The sequence below is a fragment of the Rattus norvegicus genome, chromosome 2, assembly GCF_021556685.1.
Source record: "Rattus norvegicus strain SHRSP/BbbUtx chromosome 2, alternate assembly SHRSP_T2T, whole genome shotgun sequence".
Lineage (NCBI taxonomy): Eukaryota > Metazoa > Chordata > Mammalia > Rodentia > Muridae > Rattus > Rattus norvegicus.
The window spans coordinates 143,587,952-143,596,383 of NC_141535.1; the positions used below are offsets into that span (position 1 = coordinate 143,587,952).

Sequence of the window (8,432 nt, forward strand, 5' to 3'; positions counted from 1 at the left end):
TAATAGGGTTTTTTTTTTATCAATCCAAATTTAATCATTTTTTAGGATCAGTTACTGAGCTTACAAAAAGTCATCCACCCACAAAGCATTGCACAGGAGCAGAGCTGTAAGAAAGCTGAATAGGGCCCACAGTCTTCTGAACCCAAAACCTGCTCTGACAGAGCTAGTCTCCCAGGAGCGGCTCTCACTCCTAAGCCCACAGATGAGACCCCACTTTCACTCCACCAATGTCCAAAGAGGCACCCACCATGAGCGCATAGGGCACAGGAACCACAGAGCAGTCTGGGACAGGACACTTCTGGTTTCCATCTGTGCCCAGAGCTAAAGCTATTCCACAGCACTCCTGACCCGAAACTTGCCCAGAGAGAACTGATCTCCCAGGAGTGCTCTCACTCCTAAGACCCCAGGCTCACAGGCCCACAGGAGGGACAAGCTCCAGTCAGAGACAGCAAGACAAGCTAGACCAAAGACAACCTGTTGGCAAGAGGCAAGCATAGGAACCAAGCAACAGAAACCAAGACTACTTGGCAATATCAGAACCCAGTTCTCCCACCACAGCAATACTGAGTATCCCACCACACCCGAAAAACAAGATTTGGATTTAAAATCACATCCTATGATGATGACAGAGGATTTTAAGAAGGACAAAAATAGCTCCCTTAAAGAAACACAGGAGAACATAGGTAAAAAAGTAGAAGCCCTTGAAGAGAAAACACAAAGTCCCTTAAAAAAATTACAGGAAAATACACACACACACACACACACACACACACACACACACACACACACTTGAAATAATTGAACAAAACCATCTAGGATCTGAAAATGGAAAGAGAAACAATAAGGAAATCACAGAAAAGACATCCCTGGAGATAGAAAATCTTAGGAAAGAGATCAGGAGTCATAGATGCAAGAATCATCAACAGAATACAAGAGGTAGAAGAGAGAATCTCAGGAACAGAAGATACCATAGAAAACATTAACACAGCCATCAAAGAAAATGTAAAACACAAAAAGCTCCTAACTCAAAACATCCAGGAAATCCAAGACACAATGAGAAGATCAAACCTACAAATAATAGGTATAGGAGAGAGTAAAGATTCACATTGAAAGGGCCAGTAAATATCTTCAACAAAATTATAGAAGAAAGCTTCCCTAACCTTAAGAGATGTCCATGAACATACAAGAAGCCTTCAGAACTCCAAATAGATTGGACCCACATAATAGTCAAAGCACCACGTGCACAAAACAAACAAAAAATATTAAAAAAAAACAGTAAGGGAAAAAGCTCAATTAACATATAAAGGCAGACCTATCAGAATTACACCAGACTTCTCAACAGAGACTATGAAAGCTACAAGATCCTGGGCAGATGTTATACACTCCCTAAGAGAACACAAATGCCAGCCCAGATTACTATATCGAGCAAAACTCTCAATTACCATAGATGGAGAAACCAAGATACTCTATGACCAAAAAAATTTACACAATATCTTTCCACAAATTCAACCCTACAAAAGTAATAAATGGAAAACTCCAGCACAAGGAGGGAAACTACACCCTAGAAAAAGGAAGAAAGTAATCTTCTTTCAACAAACCCAAAAGAGAAGAGCCACAGAAACATAATTCCACCTCAAAAACAAAAATAACAGGAAACAACAATCACTATTCTTTAATATCTGTTAACATCAATGGACTCAATTCTATTTAAAAAAAAAAAGACATAGACTAACAGACTGGATATGTAAACAGGACCATTTTGCCGCAAACAGGAAACACACCTCAGTGACAAAGACAGCTACTACCTCAGAGTAAAAGGCTGGAAAACAATTTTCTAAGCAAATGGTCCCAAGAAACAAGCTGGAGAAACCATTTCAATCCCAAATAAAATTGACTTTCAACCAAAAGTTATCAAAAAATATATGGAAGGACACTTCATACTCATCAAAGGAAAAAAATCTATCAAGATGAACTATCAATTCTGAACATCTATGCTCCAAATGCAAGGGTACCCACACTCATAAAAGAAACTTTACTAAAACACAAAGCAAACATTGTACCTCATGCAATAATAGTGGGAGACTTCAACACACCACTCTCATCAATGGACAGATCATGGAAACAGAAACTAAATAGAGACACAGTGAAACTAACAAGTTTTTAACCAAGTGGTCTTAGCAGATATCTATAGAACATTTCATCCTAACACAAAATAATATACCTTCTTCTCAGCACCTCATGATACCTTCTCCAAAATTAACCATATAATTGCTCCCAAAACATGCCTCAATAGATACAGGAAGATTAAAATAATTCCATGCATCCTATCAGATCACCATGGACTAAGACTCGTCTTCAGTAACAACAAAAATGATAAAGAGCCCAAATACATGGAGGCAGAACAATACTCTACTCAATGGAACTTGGTCAAGAAAGAAATAAAGAAGGAAATGGAAGATGTTTTAGAATTTAATGAAAATGAAGGCACAACATACCCAAACTTATGGGACACAATGAAAGCAGTGATAAGAGGAAAACTCATAGCTCTGTGTGCCTCCAAAAAGAAACTGGAGAGAGCATACACTAAGACCTTGACAACATACCAGAAAACTCTAGAACAACAACGACGACGACGATGACAAAAAAGCAAATAGATCCAAGAGGAGTAGAAGGAAAGAAATGACCAAATTCAGAGCTGAAATCAACCAAGTAGAAACGACGACAACGACAACAACAACAAAACCTATAAAAAGAATCAAAAAAACCAGGAGTTGGTTCTTTGAGAAAATCAACAGGATAGATAAACCCTTAGCCAGACTAACCATAGGGCACAGAAAAAGTATCCAAATTAACAAAATCAGAAATGAAAAAGGAGACCTAACAACAGAAACCGAGGAATTAAAAAAAATTATCAGATCCTACTGCAAAAGCCTATACTCAACACAACTGCAAAATCTGGATGAAATGGACAGTTTTCTAGACAAACCAAGACCAAAGTTAAAGTAGGATCTGATAAACCATCTAAATAGTCCCATAACTCCTAAAGAAATAGAAGCATCATTAAAAGTCTCCCAAAAAAAAAAAAAAAAAAACCCATGACCAGATGGGTTTAGTGCAGAATTCTATCTGACTGTCAAAGAAGACCTAATATCAATACTCTTCAAACTTTTCCACAAAAATAGAAACAGAAGGAATATTACCCACTTTGTTCTTTGAAGACACAATTCTGCTTATACATAAACCACACTAAGACTCTACAAAGAAAGAGAACTTCAGACCAATTTCCCTCATGAATATCAATGCAAAAATACTCAATAAAATTCTTGTAACCCAAATTTTGATATGTTCTTAACATATAAAAATGATTATTCACGGGGTTGGGGATTTAGCTCAGTGGTAGAGCGCTTGCCTAGGAAGCTCAAGGCCCTGGGTTCGGTCCCCAGCTCTGAAAAAAAGAACCAAAAAAAAAATGATTATTCACCATGATCAAGTAGGCTTCATCTCAGGAATGCAGGCATAGTTCAATGTACAGAAATTCATCAATGTAATTCACTATATAAATAAACTCAAAGAAAAAATCTACATGAACATCTTATTAGATGCTGAGAAAACATTTGACAAAATTCAACACCCCTTCATGATAAAAGTTTTGGAAAGATCAGGAATTCAAAGCCCATACCTAAACATAGTAAAAGCAATACAAAGCAAACAAGTAGCCAACATCAAACTATATGAACAGAAACTTGAAGCAATCCCACTAAAATCAGGGATTAGACAAGGCTTCCCTACCAATTCAATATAGTACTTGAAGTCCTAGCCAGAGAAATCAGATAGCGAAAGGAGGTCAAAGGGAAACAAATTGGAAAGGAAGAAGTCAAAATATCACCATTTGCTGATGATATGATAGTATACTTAAGTAACCCCAAAAGTTCCACCAGAGAACTACTAAACCTGATAAACAACTTCAGCCAAGTGGCTGTGTATAATATTAACTCAAATCAGAAGCCTTCCTCTACTCAAAGGATAAACAGGCTGAGAAAGAATTTGGGAAATGACACCCTTGACAATAGTCCCAAATAATATAAAATACCTCGGTGTGATTTTAACCAAGCAAGTGAAAGATCTGTATGGCAAGAACTTCAAGTCTCTGAAGAAAGAAATTGAAGAAGATCTCAGAAGATGGAAAGATCTCCCATGCTCATGGATTGGCAGGATTAATATAGTAAAAATGGCTATTTTGCCAAAAGCAATCTACAGATTCAATGCAATCCCCATAAAAATTCCAACTCAATTCTTCATAGAGATAGAAAGAACAATTTGCAAATTCATTTGGAAAAGCAAAAAACTCAGGGTAACAAAAACTATACTCAACAATAAAAGATCTTCTGGGAGAATCACCATCCCAGACCTCAAGCTGTATTACTGAGCAATAGTGGTAAAAACTATATGATATTGGTACAGAGACAGGCAGGTAGATCAATGGAACAGAATTGAAGTCCCAGAAATGAACCCACATACCTATGGTCACTTGATCTTTAACAAAGGTTCTAAAATCATCCAGTGGAAAAACTGAATCAGCATGTAGAAGAATGCAAATCCATCCATTCTTATCTCCTTGTACAAAGCTCATTTCTAAGCAGATCAAAGATCTCCCCATAAAACCAGATACACTCGAACTAATAGGAGAAAAAGTGAGGAAGAATCTTGAAAAAATAGGCACAGAGGAAAAATTTCCCGAACAGAATACCAATAGCTTATGCTCTAAGATCAAATATGAACAAATGGGACTTCATAAAATTGTAAAGCTTCTATAAGGCAAAGGACACTGTCATTAGGACAAAATGGAAACCAATAGATTGGGAAAAGATCTTTACCAATCCTACATCCAATAGAGGGTAATATTTAATACAGACAAAGAACTCAAGAAGTTAGACTCCAGAGAACCAAATAATTCTATTAAAAATGGGGTACAGAGAGGCCCAGCTGCAGGAGGCGGGGAGAAGGGCGGGCCCTGGCCTCGTGCCCGCCAATCACAGCGGGCAGCTCGCGAAAGAGCGGGCGACGGCGCCAATCAGCATCCGCAGCCGCGGTCTAGCTGAGCAGTTGGCTACAGTTGTTGCAACTTTTTTCGAAAGCAGGGTTTCCCGGGAGATTCCAGACGGTGACAGAGCGGGGCCATGGCTAGAGGAGAACGTGTTTGCTGGGCAGTCAAAGATCTATGCCTACATGAGTCCGAACAAATGCTCTGGAATGCGTTCTCCACTGCAGGAAGAGAACTCCGTCGTACATCATGAGGTCAAATGCCCGGGGAAACCATTGGCCGGAATCTACAGGAAGCGAGAAGAGAAAAGAAACGCTGGGAATGTTATCCGAAGCGCTGTGAAGTCAGAAGAACAGAAGAGCAAAGATACCAGGAGAGGTCTCCTGGCGCCTTTTCCAAACCAAAAACCTGAAGCAACAGAACCTCCAAAAACTCCACCCCCGTCATGTGATTCTACCAGTGTAGCGGTTGCTAAGCAAGCCCTGAAAAAGCCCCTCAAGGGCAAGCAGGCCCCTCGGAAGAAGTCTCAAGGGAAGACACAGCAGAATAGAAAACTCACAGATTTCTACCCCGTGCGAAGGAGCTCCAGGAAGAGCAAAGCTGAGCTGCAGTCTGAAGAAAGGAAGAAGATAGATGAGCTAATTGAGAGCGGGAAGGAAGAGGGCATGAAGATTGATCTAATCGATGGCAAAGGCAGGGGTGTGATTGCTACCAAGCGATTCTCCCGGGGAGACTTTGTGGTAGAATACCATGGAGACCTCATTGAAATCACCGATGCCAAGAAGCGGGAGGCTCTGTACGCACAGGACCCCTCCACGGGCTGCTACATGTACTATTTTCAATATCTGAGCAAAACCTACTGCGTGGATGCCACTCAAGAAACGAACCGCCCGGGGAGACTGATCAATCACAGTAAGTGTGGGAATTGCCAGACCAAACTGCATGACATCTACGGCGTGCCTCACCTCATCTTCATAGCCTCCCGAGACATTGCAGCCGGGGAGGAGCTCCTGTACGACTATGGAGACCGGAGCAAGGCCTCCATCGAAGCCTACCCTTGGCTGAAGCACTAACCAACCATGTGGCCTCCCTGCCTCCCTGCCACCCTGCCTCCTTCAAAGGACAAAGTGCCCTCAAAGGGAAATGAATTTTTTACACACACACACACACACACACACACACACACACACACACACACACACACTCACTCACTCTTAGCTAATTACTTCAAATGTTTTTAAAAAGTATATTAAAGATGCCTTTTCATGTAGCATTTAAATATCTGTTACAGGTTTCCAAGGTGGACTTGAACAGATGGCCTTATATTACCAAAACTTTTATATTCTAGTTGTTTTTCTACCTTTTTGCATACAAGCTGAACGTTTGTGCTTCCCGCGCAGTGTAAGACTCGGCACAGGTTTTAGAGAATGGAGGTGAACATGAACTAGGAAGCCGGGCTCTGCCCAAGATGAAAGCCAGGACTCCCCCGCACCCCACGTCCGGTGTGAGGCCGGTGTGAGGGTGCTGCCACCCCCACGCACAGCCTGGACGGGATGTCTCCAAGCTCTTGTTCTCCTCAACGTCTTGACAGGTGTACACATTGACGTGTATGAATATTTTTTAGCAAAAGTTTCACAGTAAGCTAGTCTTCCCCTCTGCTTTCTCCAAAGCTTACTGAGCCCGGGGCTCGGAGGCCCGGCCAGGAACAGACCTCTTCCACAGGCTTACGGCTTTTCCAGGCACCTTGAAGCATCAGGGTGGGCAGTCAGACTAGAGGCGGGCCGGGAAAAGCACTGTTCTCCTGCCCAAGAAGGGCAGGTCTCCTGAAACTGCATTAATTCTTTATAGAAATGTGAACACTGAATTTATTTTAAAAAATAATAATAAAAAAAACAAAATAGTAAAAAAAAAATTAAAAAGAAAAAAATGGAAAAAAAAACCACAGAAAACAACTTAACATGTATATAGGTTTTGAAGGGAGTGAAATGGATGCAGTTTTCTTTTCTTCTGGGGTTGATTTTTCTTTTTGGCTTGGCTGGTTGGTTTGTGTAGAGAAGATTTGAGATGGTACTCTATTCTAATCAAAAGTGAGGTTTGTAGTGGGAGCAGAAATTACTAAGCCCACACCCCCTCCCCAACCCCAATTCTGCTACGTGGGAAGTTCTCTACCTGCTGTCAAGGCAGAACCCCTGGTCTCCCGTGAAGATGCCGTCAGTCCTGTGGGCATCAGACACCAGATGTGTTTGGCCCTAGGGTACCTGGCAGCCCGCAAGGCTTAGCAGCCAGAGATCAGGAGGATCCTTCAGTTGTAACCTGCGATAGCAAGAGTAGGCTTCCTTCTCCCTCCTTGGGGAGGACTAACCATTCACCTTCAGTCCAGGGGGCCTGGGGTTCAGGAGCCAGGTATAAGAGCCTACCCTTGTCCCCAGTACCTCCAACTCCCAGCCTCATGATGGTGCTACCTAAGAAAGTCTTCCCCGCACCCTTTGCTAGCCCAGTCAGTGGTCAGACTTGGAGGAGGATCCGACAGGAGGGTGTAACTGTGAGATAAAATGTCTTGGTTGTACCTGTTTGTGGCTTAGCTTTGTATTTAAATAGCAAACAAAAAAAGGAAATAAACTTGAAACTTATTTGTCATCTTAAAAAAATGGGGTACAGAGCTAAACAAAGAATTCTCAATTGAGGAATATCGAATAGTCAAGGAGCACGAAAAGAAATGTTTAACCTCCTTAGTTATCAGGGAAATACAAATCAAAACAAACCTGAGATTCCACCTCACACCAGTCAGAATGGCTAAGATAAAAATCTCAGGTGACAGCAGTTGCTGTCAAGGATGTAAAGAAATAGGGATACTCCTCCATTCTTGGTGGGGTTGCAAGCTGGTACAACCACTCTGGAAATCAGCCTGGTTGTTCCTCAAAAATTGGACATAGTACTACCTGAGGACATAGTACTACCAGCTATACCACTCCTGGGCATACACACAAAAGATGTTCTAACATATAACAGGGACAAATGTTTCACTATGTTCATAGCCAGAAGCTGAAAAGAACCCAGATGTCCCTCAACAGAGGAATGGATACAGAAAATGTGCTACATTTACACAGTGGAGTACTACTCAGCTATTAAAAACAATGACTACATGAAATTCTTAGGCAAATGGATGGAACTAGAAAATATCATCATTAGTGAGGTAATTCAGTCACAAAAAACACACATGGTATGTACTCACTGAGAAGTGGATATTAGTCCCAAATCTCAGAATACCCAAGAAACTATTCACAGACCACATGAAGCTCAAGAGGAAGGAAGAGCAAACTGTAGATGCTTCAGTCCTTCTTAGAAGGGGGAAGAAAATACTCACGGGAGGAAATACAGGGAGAAAGAGTGG

General features: G+C 41.3%; 1 pseudogene across 1 annotated transcript; it reads left to right on the top strand.

The window, feature by feature from the left end:
- The first annotated feature begins 5,137 nt into the window (after positions 1 to 5,137).
- On the top strand, positions 5,138 to 7,660 carry Kmt5al1 (lysine methyltransferase 5A like 1; annotated as a pseudogene). Its single transcript, XR_015671669.1, has one exon. The product of XR_015671669.1 is annotated as a lysine methyltransferase 5A like 1 (transcript).
- Positions 7,661 to 8,432: the final 772 nt, after the last annotated feature.